At 42.1% G+C, this 20,274-nt stretch overlaps 1 protein-coding gene across 7 annotated transcripts in view; it reads left to right on the top strand.

Moving 5' to 3' along the window:
* ARID3B (AT-rich interaction domain 3B) overlaps nt 1–20,274 on the top strand; it is a 58,494-nt gene that overhangs the window by 16,215 nt on the left and 22,005 nt on the right. The window lies entirely within an intron of this gene.

The following is a 20,274-nucleotide window of genomic DNA, read 5'->3' as shown; positions in this document are numbered from 1 at the left end:
CTTTTTTTATTAATGTTTCTTTTTTTAATGTTTGTTTATTTTTGAGAGAGAGAATGCATGCCCAAGTGGGGAAGGGGCAGAGAGAGAGGAAGACAGAAACCCAAGCAGGCTCCACCTTGTCTGCGCAGAGTTCGATGCGGGGCTTGAACCCACAAACTGTGAGATCATGACCTGAGTGAAAATCAAGAGTGGGACTCTTAACCGACTAAGTCACCCAGGTGCCCCAGACATCGTTAACTTTTTAAAAAACTTTACATTATGGAATGTTTAAGACTTTTTATTATGGAAATTTCCAACATGCAAAAGAAAAGAGAATGGTAATGAACTGCCTGTGTCCTTTACCCAGCTTTCACCAATTACTAACATTCCACCATTCATTTTTAAATTTTTTTTTTTTAACTTTTTTTATTTATTTTTGAGACTGAGAGAGACAGAGCATGAACGGGGGAGGAGCAGAGAGAGAGGGAGACACAGAATCAGAAGCAGGCTCCAGGCTCTGGGCCATCAGCCCAGAGCCCGACGCAGGGCCCGAACTCACGGACCGCGAGATCGTGACCTGAGCTGAAGTCAGACGTTTAACCGACTGAGCCACCCAGGCGCCCCATGCCATTCTTTAAACATGCTTATTTTAAATTTTTTTTTTTTTTCAACGTTTATTTTATTTTTGGGACAGAGAGAGACAGAGCATGAACAGGGGAGGGGCAGAGAGAGAGGGAGACACAGAATCGGAAACAGGCTCCAGGCTCTGAGCCATCAGCCCACAGCCCGACGCGGGGCTCGAACTCACAGACCGCGAGATCGTGACCTGGCTGAAGTCGGACGCTTAACCGACTGCGCCACCCAGGCGCCCCATAAACATGCTTATTTTAAAGATGCTTTTAGATTATTCTGTTATTATCTCATCGTTGGAGTACAAGTTCTTTTGTTACTCTCCCATATGATGGTTTATTTCCTCTTATGGTGTTTTTGTTTTCCCAGTGGAAGCTCATTTTGAGTTGGGATTTATTTCTATGGGAGTCCCATGTGCTCTGGATTATGGAGGCATTCCTAAGGGGAGTTTTGTTTTCTCCTCTGCTGGGGCCCTGCGAGTTTAGCTAGTTGTCATTACTTTGGAGTAATGTGTATTTGGAGTCTCCATCTGTGTCTGGTGAGAGTCTGGGCTTCTGTTTCTTATGGACTCTATTTTTCCATGAGGGCCCTGGCAAAAGGCTAGTTCCCTTACTTCTCCAGGCTGGTGTGCAATTTTTTAAGCCCCATCTAATGAGGGTTGGAAATGTATTCCTTCATGGCCTCTGGCTTTATGCATGTATCTCAGTTCTGGTTCCTGTCATGCAAGGGACCTCAGCCCTGGACTCCTCTCCCTTGGGATTAAATCCCCAGTCCTCAGCCCTTAGATGTTAAGAACTATATCCAGGTTCCTTTTCCCTTGAGTCCTACAGCTTTGGCACCTGCTCACTGTTGGTTGATTCCTTTTTGTTCCTTGCACTGCTGGCTCGGCTTTCTCTCTTGGTTTCAGCTTAGCTATATGTGTAAGGAGTGGAGGGTGCTGACTTTAATTAGCATTTCTAGGTGAGGTTTTCTTGGCAAAGGAGGGAGGTAGTAGAGTTCATATCAGACTGTCCTCAATCATGGTTTGTTTGCTGCTTTTGTTTTTTTTTTTAAGTTTTTGATTTTTAATAGCTCAGACTTTTTGACTTCTTGTATGCCAGGTACTTGCCTTATTTCACTGAGTTGTGTGAGGCAGGCCCTGATATCATCACCCTTTATGTGTTTGTTTTATAGATGAAGAAAGAATTGTGGAGTGGGCTCATTGTAGTCTCACATTTGGGAAGCTGGGCTGGGGGTTCTGATTTCAGCCTCCATGCTTTACCTCTTCCCATGCTCCCTCTCACTCCTTTCCAGATGGAGCAGGGCAAGGATAATCTTCCTTCAGTGCTCCATTACTTTGAAAGTAACTTTGATTTATTTCTTCTGATTGTCACAGTGATTCGCACTTATTTTAGAAAACATCGAAAATATAAACATTTGTAAAGGAGAAAATAAAGTCACCATAACCACATAACGTAGGTGTAACTGTAAACGTTTTCCTGTGTAGTTGACCCTTGAACAACACAGTTTTGAACTGGATGAGTCCACTTATATGTGGACTTCTCCCCCATAAAAACAGTACAGTACTACAAGTGTTATTTTTTCTTCCTTGTGATTTTCTTAACAGTTTATTTTTATTTATTTGAGAAAGAGAGAGAGAGAGAGAGACCGACCAAGTGTGAGTGGGGGAGGAGCAGAGAGAGAGGGAGACACAGAATCTGAAAGCAGGCTCCAGGCTCTGAGTCCAATGCGGGGCTCAAAATCATGACCTGAGCTGAAGACGGACGAACAGTTTCTATTCTCTAGCTCATTTTGTGTAAGAATACGGTATATAATACATATAACATGCATAATATGTGTTAATCAACTGCATGTTATCAGTAAGGCTTCTTTTGAGAATCAAAAATTATACTCAGATTTGCATGCGGAGTTGGCATCCCTGACCCCTGTGTTGTTCAAGGTTCAACTGTATTTCCTTTGTGGGTTTTTTTAATAATTTTTTTAATGTTTGTTTATTTTTGAGAGAGTGCAAGACAGAGTGCAAGCAAGGGAGGGGCAAAGAGAGAGGGAGACACAGAACGCGAAGCAGGCTCCAGGCTCTGAGCTGCAGCACAGTGCCTGACGAGGGGCTCAAACTCACAAACTGCGAGATCGTGACCCAAGCCAAAGTCAGAGGCTTAACTGCCTGAGCCACCCAGGCGCACCATTTCCTCTGTGTTTTAAAAATAATGCCTGCGATAGGTATCTTATATGTAATTTTGTGCCCACCTTTTGTCACCTAGTAGACTATGAGCAATTTGTATCATTAAAATTTATTTTAAAGGATAATTTTTAAATGGCCTAAAATTTTAAAAACGTATTACAGAAGTGCTATTGGCTAAAATAATTTTAGAAATATAAAAATGTATAAAATAAAAGCCTGACTTTCAGTTAGTCTTTGTTAACAGTTTGGTGCTCTATACTTTTTCAGAACTTTTTTTTCTTTTCAGAAACATTTTGCTTGTTTTTAACAAAAAATAGGTACTCTACACATTATTCTGCAATGTATTTTTTTTTTTTTTCCAACGTTTATTTATTTTTGGGACAGAGAGAGACAGAGCATGAACGGGGGAGGGGCAGAGAAAGAGGGAGACACAGAATCGGAAACAGGCTCCAGGCTCTGAGCCATCAGCCCAGAGCCTGACGCGGGGCTCGAACTCACGGACCGCGAGATGGTGACCTGGCTGAAGTTGGACGCTCAACCGACTGTGCCACCCAGGCGCCCCTGCAATGTATTTTTTTAATATTTATTTATTTTGAGAGAGAGAGTGAGAGAGCGCATGCACGTGAGCAAGGAAGGGGCAGAGAGAGAGAGAGAGGTTGAGAGAATCCCAAGCAGGCTCTGTCAGCGCAGAGCCTGGCTAGGGGCTCAATCCCATGAACCGCAAGATCAAGATTTGGGTGGAAATCAAGAGTCAGATGTTTAACCAACTGAGCCACCCAGGCACCCCTGCAACATATTTTTTTACTCAGTGTTGTGGCTTTCTTTCCATGTGTGTTCATAATGATCTATTTTATAATCATTTATCTCAGAATTACACCAGCAGTATGAAGAGATGCTCAGGAAAATTAAAACCACCTAGGAAAATACAGAATAAAAATTTTATAGTTTAAAAAAATACAGTGTTGTGTTGCCTATGCTGCACCCACCCACCCATCCCACCTCGCAGGAGGCCACATTTGGCATGAATCAGCTTGTAGGGCTGTTTCTGTATATTTAACTACTTAACTGTGTAGTTACAGAATGTATTAGAGAGTGTATGTATGTGTGTGTGTTTAGTATAAATGTAAACTATCTTTGTAGATGCTCTATAACCCCTTGTCCTTGTGTCTGTATTTCTATGGCAGGTTACAGTATCCGAGAGATTGAATTTCTTGTATCAGAGGGTATATGTCTATTATTATCTTTTCATATGTTTGCCTTTTGTATTTGTTCTTATCCTGCTTGTAGCCTTTGTCCATTTTTCTTTTTTTTTTAAATTGTGAAAAACATATGAGATTCCCTCCTAAGAAAATTGTAAGTGTATAATGCATATTGTTAACTACAAAAACAATGTTGTACAGAAGATCTCTAGAACTTTTTCATCTTGCATGACTGAAACTTAAACCCATTGAGCAGCCATTCCATTTCCTTCCCATCCCCTGAGGCTCCCGGTAACCATCATTCTGTTTCTGCTTTGATGAGTTTGACTACTCTAGATACCTTATAGAAGTGAAATCATGAAGCATTTGTCCTTATGTGACTAGTTTATTTCACTTTAATTACATTTATTTGACTTTTTATTGAAATGTATACAATCAATATTTAACATCTTGCTCACCAGGTTTATCTACATTATCACATATTACAGAGTTTTCTTCTTTTTAATGACTGAATAATATTCCACAATTGAGTGTAGTTGAGCCACAAAGTTCCATTAGTTTCAGGTGTACCACATGGTGCTTGAATGAGTCTGTACTTCATGCTGTGCTCACTATAAGTGTAGCTGCCGTCTGTCACCATGCAACAATATTATAATATCATTGACTCTGTTCCCTCTACTGCACCTTTTATCCCCATGACTTATTCATTCCATAACTGGAAACCTGTATCTCCCACTCCCCTTCACCAATTGTGCACATCCTACTGCCTCCCTCCCCTGTGGCAACCATCAGTTTGTTCTTTATATTCGTGGGTCTGTTTCTGCTTTTAATGTGTGTGTATTCATTTGGTTTTTTTAGATTCTGCATATAAGTGAAATCATATGGGTTTTGTCTTTCCCTAACTTATTTCGCTTAGCATAATACCCTCTAGGTCCATCCATGTTGTTGCAAATGGCAAGACCTCATTCTTTTTTATGGCTGAATAATAGTCCGTCGTATAGGAATACCACATCTTCTTTATCCATTCATCTATCAGTGGACCCTTAGGTTGCTTCCATATCTTGGCTATTGTATTTTTTTTTTTAAGTTTATTTATTGATTTTGAGAGAGAAAGAAAGAGAGCATGAAGTGGGGGTGGGGGGTGGAGAGAATATCCCAAGCAGGCTCCAGCTGCCAGCACAGAGAGCGGCATGGGGCTCGATCCCACAAACTGTGAGATCATGACCTGAGCCAAGGTCAAGAGTTGGGCCCTTAACCAACAGCCAGCCAGGTGCCACCGTATCTTGGCTATTGTAAATAATGCTGCGGTAAACATTGGAGTGCACATGTCTTTTCGAATTGGTGTTTTTATTTTCTTTCAGTAAATACCCACTAGTAGAATTATCAGATTCGTATCATATTTCTATCTTTAATTTTTTGAGAAACCTCCTCACTAAGAGTGGCTGCATCAGTTTACATTCCCACAAACAGTGCAGCAGGGTTCCTTTTTCTCTTTCTCGCCAACACTTGTTATTTCTTGTCTTTTTTTTTTTTTAAGGTTTTTATTTTTAAGTAATCTCTGCACCCAACATGGGGCTTGAATTCACAACCTGAGATCAGGAGTCACATGCTCCACTGGCTGAGCCAACCAGGCACCCCTTGTCTTTTTGATTCTAGCCATTTTAACAGGTGTCAGGTGATATCTCATTGTGATTTTGATTTGCATTTCTCTGATGATTAGTGATGTTGAACATCTTTTCTTGTGTCTGTTGGCTATCTGTATGCCTTTGGGAAAATGTCTATTCAGGTCTTCTGCCCATTTTTGAATCAGAATATTTTTGTTTTTGGTTTTTTTGGTGGTGAATTGTATAAGTTCTTTATATGTTTTGGATATTCCTTATTGAATGTATCATTTGCATATATCTTCTCTCATTCAGCAGGTTGCCTTTTCATTTTGTTGATGGTTTCCTGTGCTGTGCAAAAGGTCTTTATTTTGGTGTGATCCCAATAATTTATTTTTTCCTTTTGTTTCCCTTGCCTGTTGAGACATCTGAAAAAATGTTGTTGCTAAGGCTGATGTGAAAGAAGTTCTGTTTGTGTTCTCTTCTAGGAGTTTTATGGTTTCAGGTATCACATTTAGATCTTTAGTCCATTTTGAGTTTATTTTTGTGTATGGTGTAAAAAGTGGTCCAGTTTCATTCTTTTGCATGTAGCTGTCCAATTTTCCCAGCGCCATTTATTGAAGATACTATCTTTTCCCCTTTGTATATGCTTGCCTCCTTTGTTGTAGATTAATTGAGCATATAAGTTTGGGTTTATTTCTGGTATACCACATTTTCGTTATTCATTCATCCATCGATGGACGCTTAGGGTTGATTCCATATCTTGCTTATTGTAAGCAATGCTGCAGTGAGCATGAGAATGTAGATACCTCTTCAAGATCCTGATTCTAATTTTTTTTTCCCTTAGTTGTGACAGATGACTTTTTATTCAGTATTTAAGCCATGTACACTTGTAGATGGTAGGATACGAAGGCTATGAGAGCATTCTCCTTAAGATGTAAAGTTTAGTTGGGGCGCCTGGGTGGCTCAGTCGGTTAAGCGGCCGACTTCGGCTCAGGTCATGATCTTGCGGTCCGTGAGTTTGAGCCCCGCGTCGGGCTCTGTGCTGACAGCTCGGAGCCTGGAGCCTGCTTCCGATTCTGTGTCTCCCTCTCTCTGACCCTCCCCCGTTCATGCTCTGTCTCTGTCTCAAAAATAAATAAACGTTAAAAAAAAATTTTTTTTTTTAAAGATGTAAAGTTTAGTGTAAACATTGGAAATTTTACACGTAGCACTGAGCACAATACTTGAATTCTTTTTTTTTTAGTTTAAATTCAAGTTAGTTAACATACAGCATAGTATTGGTTTCAGGAGTAGAACCTAGTGATTCATCACTTCCGTTAACACCCAGTGCTCATCCCAACAAGTGCCCTCCTTAATGCCCATCACCCATTTAGCCTACCCCTCATCCAGCAACCCTCAGTTTGTTCTCTGTATTTTAGAGTCTCTTATGGTTTGCCTCCAACTCTTTTTATCTTCCTTCCCTTCCCCTATGTTCATCTTTTGTGTTTCTTAAATTCTATATGTGAGTGAAATCATAAGATATTTGTCTTTCTCTAACTGTCTTACTTTGCTTAGCATAATACACTGTAGTTCCATCTACATTGTTGCAGATGACGAGATTTCATTCTTTTTGATTGCCTAGTAATATTCCATTGTATAGATATATATATATATACCACACCTTCTTTATCCATTCATCAGTCAATGGACATTTGGCTTTTTCCTTAATTTGGCTATTGTTGATAGTGCTGCTATAAACATTGAGGTGCATGTGCCCCTTTGCTAATTCTAATTCTTTTGGATAAATACCCAGAACTGGGATTGCTGTATTATATGGTAGTTCTGTTTTTATTTCTTCAGAAACCTCCATACTGTTCTCCATATTGGCTGTACTATTTTACATTCCCACCAACAGTGCACAAAGATTCCAGTTTCTCCATATGCTCTCTGATACTTGTTATTTTCTTTTTGTTTTTATAATAGCCATCCTAACAGATGTGAGGTGATCTTCATTTCCCTATAATGATTAGTGTTGTTGAGCATCTTTTCATAGATGTCCTGGCCATTTGTATGCCTTTGGAGAAGTGTCTGTTCTAGTCTTTGCCCCTCTTGTAATCAGGTTGTTTGTTTCTTTTTGCCGTTAAGTTGTAGGAGTTTCCTATATCTTTTGGATATAACCACTTGTCAGATATATGGTTTGCAAATATTTTCTTCCATTCTGTATGTTGCCTTTTGCTCTGTTGATTGTTTTCTTGACTGTGCAAAAACTTTTTTGTTGTTGTTGTTGTAGTTCATTTGTCTATTTTTACTGTTGTTGCCTGTGCCATTGGTGTCCTATCCAAGAAATCGTTGCCAAGAGTAATGTCACAAAGTTTTCATCCTGTATTTTCTTTTTTTATTTTTAAAATTTTCTTTTTTTTCCAACGTTTATTTATTTTTGGGACAGAGAGAGACAGAGTATGAACGGGGGAGGGGCAGAGAGAGAGGGAGACACAGAATCGGAAACAGGCTCCAGGCTCTGAGCCATCAGCCCAGAGCCTGATGCGGGGCTCGAACTCACGGACTGCGAGATCGTGACCTGGCTGAAGTCGGACACTTAACCGACTGCGCCACCCAGGCGCCCCTCATCCTGTATTTTCTTATAGGAACTTTATAGTTTCAAGTCTATTTTTAAGTCTTTTATGTATGGTATAAGCTAAGGGTCAGTTTTCATTCTGTGCATGTGGATATTCAGTTTTCCCAACACCATTTGTTGAAGAGACTATCTTTTCCCCATTGTTTATTTTGGTACCCTGACAAAGATCAGTTGCCCATCTGTGTGTGGGTTTATTTCTGGACTCTGTATTCTATTCCATTGGTATATAATATCTGTCTTTATGCCCATGTTGTTTTGATCACTGTAGCTTTGTGATATGTTTTGAAATCGGGAAGTATGAAGCCTCAGCTTTGTTCTTTCTCAGGACTGATTCAGCTGTTCAGAGTCCTTTGTGGTTCCACATGAATTCTAGAATTGTTTTTTTCTTTTTCTGTTAAAAAAATGCCACTGGGATTTTGGTTGGGAGATGCATTGAATCTGTAAATCTCTTTGGGTAGTATGGACATTCTAACAACGGTAAGTCTTCCAGTCCATGACCATGGGTTGTCTTTCCATTTTTCTGTATCTTCTTTAACTTCTTTCAGCAGTATTTTGTAGTTTTAAGTGTACCAGTCTTTTGCCTCCTTGATTAGATTTATTTTATTTTATTTTATTCTGTTTGATGCCATTTATGGGATTGTTTTTTCTTAATTTCCTTCTTGGATTGTTTATTGTTAGTGTATAGAGACACAACGGATTATTTTTTATTTTTTTAAACATATTCATTTTTTGTCTCTCAGAGAGAGACAAAGCATGAGTGGGGGAGGGGCAGAGAGAGAGGGAGACACAGAATCCAAAGCAGGCTCCAGGCTCTGAGCTGTCAGCACAGAGGCTGATGCGGGGCTCAGACCCACAAGCTGTGAGATCATGACCTGAGCTGAAGTCAGACACTTAAGCAACTGAGCCCCACAACTGATTTTTGTATGTTCGTTTTGTATCCTGCAACTTTCTAGAATTCACTTACCAGTTCTAACAGGGTTTTTGTGTGTGTGTGTGTGTGGAATCTTTAGAGTTTTCTACATACAAGATCTTGTCATCAGCAAACAGAGATAATTTTACTTCTCCCTTTCCATTGTGGATGCTTTTTTAATTTTTTTCTTACCTACTTGCTCTAGCTAGGACTTATAGTACTGTGTTGAATAGAAATGTTAAGAGTAGGCATCCTTGACTTGTTCCTCACCTTAGAGGAAAAGCTTTTAGTTTTTCACCATTGAGTATGGTGTTAGCCGTGGGCTTTTCATTCATGGCATTTAAAAAAATTTTTTTTTAATGTTTTTATTTTATTTTTGAGAGAGTGTGAGTGGGGGAGGGGCAGAGAGAAAAGGAGACACAGAACCCTAAGCAGGCTCCAGGCTCCAAGCTGTCAGCACAGAGCCCCACATGGGGCTCACATCCACGAACTGTGAGATCATGACCTGAGCTGAAGTCAGACACTTAACTGACTGAGCCACCCAGGCGCCCCTCATTCATGGCCTCTAAAATATTGAGGTAATTTACTTGTATTCCTAGTTTATTGCGCATCTTTATCATGAAAGGATGTTAAATTTTGTCAGATGTTTTTTTCTATGTCTATTGAGATAATCATGTGATTTTTACCTTCTATCTGTTAACGTGGTATATCACATTGGTTGATATTTGTGTGTTGAATCATCCTTGCATCCCATGGAATCAATCCCATTTGGTCATGGTAGATGATCCTTTCAATGTGCTGTTGATTGTGGTTTGCCAGTATTTTATTGGTTTTGCATTGTATTCATCAGGTAGCTGTCTTGTAGTGTCTTTTTCTGTCTTCGTTACCAGGGTGATGCTGGGCTCAAAACGTGAATTTGGAAGTGGTCCTTCCTCTTTAAGTTTTTAGATGAGTTGGGAAAGGGTTGGTGTTAATTCTTAGTTAAATGTTTGGTAGAATTTACTTGTGAAGCCATCTGGTTCTGGGCTTTTCTTTGTTGGAAGGTTTGATTCTGATTTAATCTTATTAGTTATAGGGCTGTTCAGATTTTCTATTTCTTCATGATTCAGTCTTGGTAGGTGTAAGTTTCTAAGAATTTGTCCTTTTCCAATTTGTTTACATATAATTATTCAGAGTAGCCTCTTATAATCTTTTTTATTTCTGTGGCACTGATTGTAATGTCTCCTCTTTCATTTCTGAATTTAAATAAATTTAAGTCTTCTCTTTTTTCTTAGTTTAGCTGAACGTTTGTCAATTTTGTTATCGTTTCCAAAAACCATCTGTTAGTTTAGTTCATGTTTTTCTGTTGTTTTTCTAGTGCCTGTTTTGTTTGTTTCTGCTCTGATCTTGATTATTTCCTTCCTTCAGCTAACTTTGGGCTTAGTTTGTTCTTTTTCTAGTTCTTTGATGTGTACAGTTAGGTTGTTTGACATTTTCTTTTTTAACGTAGGCGTTTATTGCTATAAACGTCCCTCTTAGTACTGCTTTTGTTACATTCCATGAGTTTGGGTATGTTGTGTTTTGTTGCCTTAACCCATTTTTTATTCTGTTATCTTTGTCACATTGAGCTGTACTAGCTCTTATGCATAGGTCCTTGTCTTTATGTTGCAAGCATTTTTCAGTTGTTGGTCTTTCATCTTGTAGTCCTTTCATCAGGTAGGAGTTTAAATTTTGATGTAGCCATATCAGTTGATCTTTCCCTGTATGGTTTCTCTATTTAAAAAGACCCTCCTCTCCGCAGAATTATAAATATATATGTATATAATTATTATTTTATGATTATATTTTTATTTGTAGGAAATATATACCACATCTTCTTTATCCATTCATCAGTTGATGGACATTTGGGCTCTTTCCTTAATTTGGAATTAATGGGAAGGATATGAAGTGGGGATTGAATGTTTTAATTGCGCGACGTCTGTCACATGGATAGCACCTTCACGAGTTGCCTGTAAATGTCAGATACCTAGGCTATTTCCAATTTTTTGCTATTATAAATAAAACTGACTGTATTTCTGGTTATTTAGGGTAGAATTGGAGAACAGAATTCTAAGATCAGGAGGAGACTAGATAGTGAAGCAGTTAAAAGCAAAGACTTAAAGATGTGTTGCCTGCATTTGATTCTCGACTCCTCTATTCCATTGCTTTGCAACCTTCTACAAGGTGTTTCCTATACCTTCCTTATGCCTTGGTTTTCTCATCTGAAAAGTGGAAGTAATAATAGTTCCCACCCTCTCAGAATTCTACCGAGGCTTAAATGTTTAATACACATGAAATACCGGAACAGGGCCTGGCACGTGGTGAGTACTCAATTACTGTTAGCGTTAGGGTTTAAGTTAATTTATTTTAAGAGAGAGAGAGAGAGAGAGAGAGTGCGTGCATGTGCACTTGAATGGGGAAAGGGCAGAAAGACAGAGAATCCCAAGCAGGCTCTGCCACTGTCAGCACAGAGCCTGATGCAGGACTCATACTCATCAACTGTGAGATCACAGTCTGAGCTGAAATCAAGAGTCAGACGCTTAATGGACTGAGCCACCCAGGCACCCCGCGATGGCATTTTAAGACAAGTGACTTTCTAGAAAAGTCCTGTTGTTTTTATATTTCCATTATGGGAATAAAGGAGATCCCATTGCCCCAACCCCTTGTTATCATTGAGTTTTATCATTAAAAAATTTTTTTTCAATGTTTATTTATTTTTGAGAGTGAAAGAGTAGGAGAGAGACAGAGAGGGAGACAGAGGATCTGAAGCAGGCTCTGCGCCATCAACACAGAGCCCGATGTGGGGCATGAACTCACCAACTGTGAGATCATGACCTAAGCCAAAGTTGGATGCTTAACCGACTGAGCCACCCAGGCGCCCCAAATCTTATCATTTTTTAAAGTTTTGCTAATTTGTAAAATTGAATATGTATAATGGGCTCTTATTATTTTTTTTAATGTATACACTTCTGTTTTCCTCTTGAACCTTAAAATTAAACTGCTGACTTTAGGAAATGGTTTCTATTGCCTTCTAGGTCCCTTTTTTAGAATTGTATTTTTAGAACTTGAAGCCCACCTTCTTTTAAGTATTTGTTTCCCCCCAGTTCCTCACTTAGCCGTGGGGATCCTCCTAAGTCTATGCCTGTGGCTTGTTCTTCGGGCACTGACATTCATTTGAGCCCCTGCCACCTGCCGGGCCCTGTGCTGGTGCCCTGGCCTCACAGAGGAGCAAGTTGCTGTGTATGAGAGAAGACAGCTAGGAGAGGTGGCAGGCAGCACGGGGCAGCGGGCATCAGAGTACAGGACGTGTACACATCGTGGTGCCACCCCCCCAAGATGGGGCTGTGGGGTTGGGAGAACCTTAGGAGATGTTTTCAAAACTATACGTGGGGCCGACTTTTGAACACAAAGTGCAGCTGCCTTTGGTGTGAGGAAACCCTCTCCGTGGAATACCAAGCTTGAAATGAAAGAAGTTTTCTTTTTTTTTTTTTTTTTTTTTTTACTTTATAAAATAATTTGTCATAGCATTTTTTAAAAATGTGTTCTTTCTATATATTTAAAATATGTTGCTTGGAGGCATCAGGCTGGCTCGGTTGGAGCGTGCGACTCTTGATCTCAGGGTTGTGAGTTCGAGCCCTGCATTGGGTGTAGAGAGGACTTAAAAACAAAATCTTTTTTTTTTTTTTTTTTTTTTTAATGTAGCTTTAGAGGCTCCTGGGTGGCTCAGTCAGTTAAGCGTTCGACTCTTGATATCAGCTCAGGTCATGATGTCACAGTGTCATGAGTTCAAGCCCTGCGACAGGCTCTGTGCTGATAGTGCCAAACCTGCTTGGTATTCTCCCTCTTCCTCTCTCTTTGCCCCTCCCCTGCTCACACTCTCTCTGCTCTCTCAAAATAAATAAACTTAAATAAAATAATAAAATTTAATTTAAAATGTAGCTTGAAAAAAGTTTCATTTAAAAAAGCATTTCTGAAAGCACTGATCTTGGGCATGTTTCCTAACATCTTCAGATGTCAATTTTCCCTTCTGTTAGGAAGGTCAGATGAGGTGTTTTCCTCCATTCACAACACTGCTGGCTGGCTGAGCTCTGTGGTTTAAATGGATGGCAGGAGCCAGTATGGAAGTTCAGGGGGCAGATAGCTTACAGGGCAGAATAAGCATGCGGAACTCTGCTGAGAAAAGGAGCTGGCAGTTGGCTCTGTGGCAGACTTAGACTTGGCAGGGCCGGTCCACTCTTTGGCATAGGGGTATCCTCATCGCCAGCACCGCACTTCCGAGTTTCTTCCTCATTTTGTAGGAACACCCCATTTCTGAGCACTCTTAAGTATTGCCTGGAGGGATGGTGTGCCTAGATGGCAAGGTAGGACTGCTGCCCTCTCCCCTCCTCCCCTCCTCCTCCTTTCTACTGCTTAATCAAGAAAGTGTCCCTTAGCTCTTTTTCCAAGCCACCGACTTTCAATTGATCTTTGCTGCTAGTAAGAGGAGGGGAGGTGCTTTCTGGTTCCTGCTAAAGTTACCTGACAGCGGAAGGTGTGCATCTGATAATTATAACTCTGGTGTTTCCAAGGCCTGAGCGATTTAGCTAAGAGCAGTAATCCTGATCTTATCAGGAGGGTTTTGTAGTCCAACAGTGTTGCTTATAACAATATCTGTTTTACTTCCTGGGGCTTCAATCTCCTTTTAGGATTCTCCTATAATCCTGCCCATTACCCCCTTGTGCATGTCTCATTACCTCCTGGAACCAGTTAAAACTGGTGCGAGGGCAAAGATGTTTTTCTTTTCTTCCTACCAAGATCTGGGAATTGAGCTTTTAACATTCCAGCAATATCAACCTGGCCAGCAGTAGAGCAGTCACAGTGAGCATAGATGATACCTGCAGAGCCAAGGTCTAGCCAATGAAAAGGTAAGTTGCTTATTTAAAAAAAAAAAAAAAAAAAAAAAAAAAATTACAATAGTAACAACAGCAATATTCAGCCCAAGTACTTTAGTTACATTTTATATTTCAAAGCAATTAAATAGTATCCATGAGTTTGAGATCAGCCCCTTTGAAGTCTAGTTATTTTCCTAATGACTACCTTGAGATTCAGCCCCCAGGAATTTGCCCAGATCCTTGACCTTGGGGTTCAGAATCTATTAGATTATAGAGAGTAGACAGAAAGGAAACACATTACTGTTCTATGTCTTTAGAGAACACTCAAGAATCTCTGCAAAAGTTATCTGAAGTATGTATGAAGGACATGACAGTTTCTTGGAGGTTTCAGAATATGGGGGGCACAGATGAAGAGTTGGTAACTTAGCCTCTGCACTTTAAACCTGAAGGAAAGGGTTAACTCTTGCCTTGGGGAGGAGTGAGGAATGGGAACTAAAATTGCTTTGGACATCTGAGCTGTGCTTTAATAAGATATTCCAGGTGGTCAAGGAGTAATCCTAAAATAGCCTAGATACTTAATTGCTTTTAAAGTCAGGCGCTCCTGTCTCTGGGGAGGTACAGCTCTAAGGAATGTAGTGCTGGCTCCTAAGATCTTGGAGGCGTGGTCTGGTTGGGCTTTTTTTTTTTTTTTTTTCCTCCTTCCAAATCCCAGTAAAAAGAAAGGCCCAAGGTAGCCTTCTTGGGTCAGGAAACACTGGTTGAATTTCTCCCTTTCTCCCCACCAGAAGCTTGGCTCTTGCTGGTGACAGCTGCCATAACCTGGCTTGTTCCAGGGTTGTGGAATATTCTCTGTCTTCTCTCCCCTCCCCCCACCTTTCTTTCCCGCACACTCTTACCACCAGCACCAGAGATAGTGGTCTATTCCTGTGTGATTACTTGCCCAGCGTCTTTCCATTCCCATTAGAACCTTTCTTAGGATAAGGTTCACATTTATCCTTTCCCTTTTGTCCCCTTAGTCCAGATCCAGTTAATTCTCTGACTTGGCTGCTTCTTCCCAAGACTTTTCTTTTCTCCCTGGTCCTGCTGTCCCCTACTCCTACCCTAGGCTCTCTGCATGGACTACCACACAGCCTGCCACCCCTTGTGCTGGCTTTCCTCTCCGGTCTTCCGTGCATTTTACAAAAGTAGTGTATCTGTATTGCAAAACCTTATGCGGGCCAAAGCATATTTTGTTACGTGAAGAGTCATACTGCCCCCTTACTAGAAAGGCTAAATATTGTGAAGGTGTCAGTTCACTGAACTATTCCATAATTTCAGTGCAATCCGGATTTTCTTCATTGGGGTCAAGGGAGAAGGGGGGAGAGCAAGTGATGGGTCTTGCTTGACACATCATTCCAAAGTTAATCTAGAAAAAATAAATTGTTTTTTTAATCATCTCTCCCTCTCCATTAGACTGCAAGCTCCAGGAGGTCAGAGGCTCCTAACTGTCTTGCTCTTTTTGCCTCAGAACTTTACACAGTTTCTAGCATATCCTAGGTGATTATATGTTCGTACGGGAATGATATAATGAAAAATTGAAAAGTGAAAATCCCGCATAGTCTCAACCCGATTAGGTGTCTACATACATTTTTAGGTTTCTATTTTTTCCCAACCAAAGTAGGCCATTAAAATCTTCTAAAACACTGGTTTAATCATTTTCTGCTCAGAAAACATCACTGCCTCCCTCCTGTTCACAGTTCAGAGTTTAAATTTCCTCCTGGTATTCAAGGCATTTCACAGCCTGTTCCCACCTCAACTATTCAGACTTGAATCCTCCCTGCCAAAACATGCCTTGTTTATCCCCCCACTCTGTGCTCATTTACACTGTAAATCTCCCCTCAACCCATTCTTCCATGCCGGCTTTATCTCCACCTCTGAGGAGCTCTCCTTTCTTCCACCTCCTGGGCACTTTGTGTTTTGGTACTTTGACTTGCTCTGTTCAATGCTCTGTGTGTCCAGCTTGTTTTTCCAACTCCATGGTAAAACTCCCAGCAGGGAGAATCACTTTTTGGGGAGTAGGGGTATTCTCAGCAGCTTGCACAATGCTCTCCCTGGGGTGGGTTCTCAGGAAATCAGTGTTGAATGAGTTTGTCATAGGGTCTTTGCTGCTCAGGACAGAAAGGGCCCCTAGAGGCCCTCTCATCCAGCCCTGTCCCATGTTGGATTCCACAGCGTGACGTCCCAGACAGATGGCCATCCCGGGACAGGAAGCTGCTCACCTCCTGAGAAGGCCCCCTCCGTTACTGGGCAGTTCTGATTGCTAGAGAAGTCCTTCTTCTGTCGACCTGGGTAATTTCTGCCCCGTAACTCTAGTTCTGCCCTCTGGGGCTTTATGGAAAAAAGGAAAAGAAAAACAACAACAACACCTTGCGTCCTCTTCTCCAAGGCAGCCTTTTAGATTTTCAAAGGGTGAATACATTATCCCTCTGTCTTCTGGATCTTCCAGGTTGAAGTGTTGGGGAGGCACTGTTTTTAATTTTGAGGAGCAGTCAGGTTAGACTTTGATTCATTATTGTTTGAAGGCCTTTTATGTGCACGTTCACAGTGCTAGGTGCCATATTCTGCCGCCCTCTCAGAGGCGTAACCTGCTTATCTCTCTTTCTCTTTCCCCTGGTGTCCTGTCCCCTGGGGGAAGATGGGTCCCTTCCTACCCAGGATGTTCTGTTTTGGAGGTAGTGGTGAAAGGTTAGCAGTTCTTATCCCAGTACCCCCAGATAAGTTCCCCGGGCAGGTGATGCCTGAGGGCTAGTTTCCTGGTTGGCTGCACTTGCCAGGTGAAACCTAGGAGATGAATCTGGGACTAAAAGGGCCATGACTTGGCAGTGTGGGCATTCTGTGACCAGAGGATTTTCTCCTTCTTCTCCTCCCTCTCTCCTTTCCCAATGTCACACCCGGAACACTCTCTGCTGTTTCTTCCACCCACAAGGCAGGATGGCGTGACAAAGAGAGCCAGACCTGCGTTTGCATGTTGGCACTGCCACTGGGAAGCTCTGAGAGCCTGGGCCACTTAAGCAGCTTGCTCTCTTTGAGCCACTGTTTTCCCATCTCTAAAATCACTACCCCTACATCATACAATTCAGTGAGAAAATGCTTGTTAAGCCCCTGGCCCAGTCCTCACTGCACAGAAGATGCCCAAACATTAGCTTCCCTTCCTTCCCCTAGCCTTCTTCCACTCCCATTTTTGAGGGATCTAAGGCACGACACTGTGCTTCCCTGGGAAAAATAAACTGAATGTGGATATAGCAACCACAGCTAGCCTTGGATGGGTATTTGGGAACAAACTGTCAGTTTCCTGTGAGCTCCTGGTGAGATCAAAGCTTTTAAGAGAGGTCTTAAGTAGGAGAGGCTGGGAAGGTTGTAAATGGCAATAAGTGACCACTCACTATTGCCTGCAGACCTCATGGTAACAGAGCCTGTTCCCCTGGCCGATAGCCTTGCATGCAGCGGCCCTTCAACTGAAATGTTTTTCTCGGGGACCCCCCTAAACCGTGGAGCTAGCTCCTTTTGGATGTGTGTTCCCCACGCTCACCTCTGCCACTTCTCACTCTCCTCCCCACCATGCTCAGCATCCAAGACAGAAGTCATCGCTGGGCTTCGAGCAGTCACACCCACAGCCTGGTGAGAGGCCCAGAAACCCACACGTCAGCTTGAAGTAGCTATGTTTTTACAGTACTTGATCAGAGTGCTGAAGCCTGCGGTCCTCCCCATGAAAGGAGGAGAGAACAGAGGAGTTGTGGGGTTGGAGGTCCCATGGGGGAGCCCATTCCTGCCTTTCGGTAAACGTGCCCATGCTTTCTCTGTACTAGAGGCTGGGGATACCCTGATGGGATGTGCACAGACTCGAGGGGACACACACAGACTGGGGATGTAGGCGGGACACAAGTAACCAGAACATCCGGTGATAGCCCAGAGGAGAAAGGCATCAATTCTGCCTGGTGGGCAGAAGCGAGAGTCTTCGTGGAGGAACAGCATTCAGGCTAGACTGTGAAGGGTGGGCAGAGCCAGGAATTACTCTCACTGAAGCCAGAAAATCTTGTGAAGTAGGGTTTAACTGCCCCAAGACCAAGAGAGTCATGCAAAGAGAGCGGACATTTTCTCATCAGCCCCAACTGAATATTTTAAATTAAGTAATGACCCATCCCAGCCTCGGACAAAAGACAACAACTCCACTCCCCTGTGTTTTCTTTTTTTTTTTTTTTTATGTTTATTTATTGAGAGAGAGAGAGAGCATGCACGCATGCTTGCACATGAGCGAGCAGAGGAGGGACAGGGAGAGAGAATCCCAAGCAGGCTCCCTGCTGTCAGCGCTGAGCCCAACATGGGACTCGATCCCACAAACCATGAGATCATGACCTAAGCCAAGAGTCGGATGCTTAACCAACTGAGCCACCCAGGTGCCCTTCCTGTGTTTGCTTTAAATCATCACTAAAATTCCTATCTGTGGAATGGGTCAAATGGTAGCGTTGCCCAAAGAGTTGAGTGTCCTCTTTCCGTCCCGTTCTGGCAAATTTCCCTGTCTTCTGTGGTCACTGAGCTAGGGGTGTTAGGCTAAAATCCCATAGCTAAGCAGATTTGCAAGTGTTTCATATTTAGTGAGCCACAGCTAGTGCGAGGTCTGATTCTCCCACCACTTGGGTTCTGATGTCTAAGCAGAGCTGGAGAAAGCCAAGGGGTCATGACAACCCCCAGCCCCCACCCTTCTCCTCTGTTCCTGAGCTGAGCTCTCGCACTTGGGTGTTTATTTTCACACGTAGTCACACAGTGGTTGTACTGATGTGCTTGTTTTTACACTCCTCTCCTGCTGTGGAAAGCCCTGTCTGAATTCTAGGTTGTGGATTCTGTCCTCCTCACCCAGCTGAGTGTTAAATAGTTTCTGAGTGAGCATTCTGAGTGCCTGGAAGTTATTGTAATTAGCAAAAAACTGTGTTTTCATCTCTCTTGGTGACTGATAGAGAAAAAATCCTCCTGTGCTTCAGATCTCTAGCTGGAGAGAGTTGGGAATTGAGCCGCCACAGTAAACAGCTGACATAATAGAAGCGGCAATGATCCCCCATTAAATGTCTTTCAGCCGATAGGGGCTCCCGGGATAATTGACTTTCCAGCAGGAATTACTGGCTCAAACAAAATCACTGGGCATTAGGGCAACCTACTGCATCTTTTGAAAGGGGGACTGTAACTCTGTCTGGGTTTGCTGACCTGACAGGCATAATTCATCTTGATTATTCATTGTGCTTGTTCCCACCAGATGATACCAGATTTCTGTTGACTGTAATTACAATGTGGGGGTGAATCTTAGCTTTTTTTTTTTTTTTAAATAGTGTTTCTCCCGCTTGGTTATTGGCTTCCCTGAGCCGAAGAGCTGTAGAGAGATCTCTAACAACGTCTGCCTGGGGAGATGATGAGTGCACAGTTAGATAGCATTTACTGAGCACTTCCTTACACACATCTTTTGTGAGATAAGCAGGGAAACAATTTGGTGTAGCCTGTTTCATTTCAGCTGACAGAGTGTCACTTCTTCTTGGTTATACTTACCTCACGGTGTACTAAATTGCTGCTATCAGGAAGTGGGTCTACATCTCAGAGCCCTCTTTGAGTAGGGGAGGCAAAGTATGGTCCCAGAATATAACTGAATAAATAATACCTCCTGCTTTTGGGCAAGCTTGATTAGAGGGGAAGATAGAAAAGAAGGGAATTAGACCAGGCTTTTATGTTACTGACAAGGTTTTACAGCGAGATCCCTATGCAGTCCAAAGAATGTCCTCCCAGGAAACCTCTGCTCCCCATCCCCGGATGCCCCTCCCCAACCATTTACACGCCCCAGTGCCTGCGCATGCGCCCGAAGTCCTGGGGGGGGGGGGGGGGAGAAATGAGAGAGTGACAGGCTTGATGCATCCAGTCCCATCCACTGGGTCCTCCACTGACCAGTGTAGACTTCTACTGTGACATTTCATATTCCCCACTGGCAGAGGGCCTGTTTGACTCTTCTGTATGGTATGTGTGTATATTTTTTGAAGACGTGCCTAATTGACTCAAATAGCCAGTTAAGGCCTTTTAGCAGTGATTATAGTTCATCAGGCATTCGCTGGGGCCTGTTAAGTGCCAGCAATGTGCTCTATGCTGCGGGTACAAAGATGGATGAGAAACTTTTGCTTTCAAGGAGCTTATGATAGGGTGAGGATGATAGATAATTCCAAAGTATGTTAAATTCTAAGCTCAAAACGTATAGCG

Source organism: Leopardus geoffroyi, chromosome B3, assembly GCF_018350155.1.
Source record: "Leopardus geoffroyi isolate Oge1 chromosome B3, O.geoffroyi_Oge1_pat1.0, whole genome shotgun sequence".
Classification (NCBI taxonomy): domain Eukaryota; kingdom Metazoa; phylum Chordata; class Mammalia; order Carnivora; family Felidae; genus Leopardus; species Leopardus geoffroyi.
Note: the sequence above shows the minus strand (reverse complement) of the source record. Positions and strands in the feature narration are given on the sequence as shown.